The sequence below is a fragment of the Schistocerca piceifrons genome, chromosome 8, assembly GCF_021461385.2.
Source record: "Schistocerca piceifrons isolate TAMUIC-IGC-003096 chromosome 8, iqSchPice1.1, whole genome shotgun sequence".
Lineage (NCBI taxonomy): Eukaryota > Metazoa > Arthropoda > Insecta > Orthoptera > Acrididae > Schistocerca > Schistocerca piceifrons.
In genome coordinates this window covers 315,314,013-315,314,649 of record NC_060145.1, presented here as the reverse complement: position 1 = coordinate 315,314,649, position 637 = coordinate 315,314,013, and the positions used below count along the sequence as shown (strand labels likewise).

General features: G+C 52.4%; 1 non-coding gene across 1 annotated transcript; it reads right to left on the bottom strand.

The window, feature by feature from the left end:
• Nucleotides 1-210: 210 nt before the first annotated feature.
• Nucleotides 211-285, bottom strand: Trnas-cga. The gene has a single exon. It is a non-coding gene; the product is annotated as a tRNA-Ser (tRNA).
• Between the last annotated feature and the right edge of the window lie 352 nt (nucleotides 286-637).

Below are 637 nucleotides of genomic sequence, written 5' to 3'. Positions count from 1 at the left end.
CTCTGCAGCGCACCGAGCCTTCTCACGGCGGTGTTCGGCGCTCTTGGAAAAAGAAGCGGCTGCTTTGTCGCCGCTTTGACCCGCCTTACTGCCGAGCCGCAATGTTTCCGTCATGGAGTCTGATGAGCATGATGCCTCTTTCCAGAATGAGATTTTCACTCTGCAGCGGAGTGTGCGCTGATATGATACTTCCTGGCAGATTAAAAATGTGTGCCGGGCCGAGACTCGAACTCGGGACCTTTGCCTTTCGCGGGCAAGTGCTCTACCAACTGAGCTACCCAAGCACGATTCACGCCCCGTCCTCACAGCTTTACTTCTGCCAGTATCTCGTCTCCTACATTCCACACTTTACAGAAGCTCTCCTGCGAACCTTGCAGAACTAGCACTCCTGAAAGAAAGGGTATTGCGGAGACATGGCTTAGCCACAGCCTGGGGGATGTTTCCAGAATGAGATTTTCACTCTGCAGCGGAGTGTAGCTGATATGAAACTTCCTGGCACATTAAAACCGTGTGCCGGACCAACTACGAAGGTAGAGCACATGCTCGCGAAAGGCAAAGGTCCCGAGTTCGAGTCTCGCTCCGGCACACAGTTTTAATCTGCCAGGAAGTTTCAGGATGCCTCTATTTTACTTCTCTT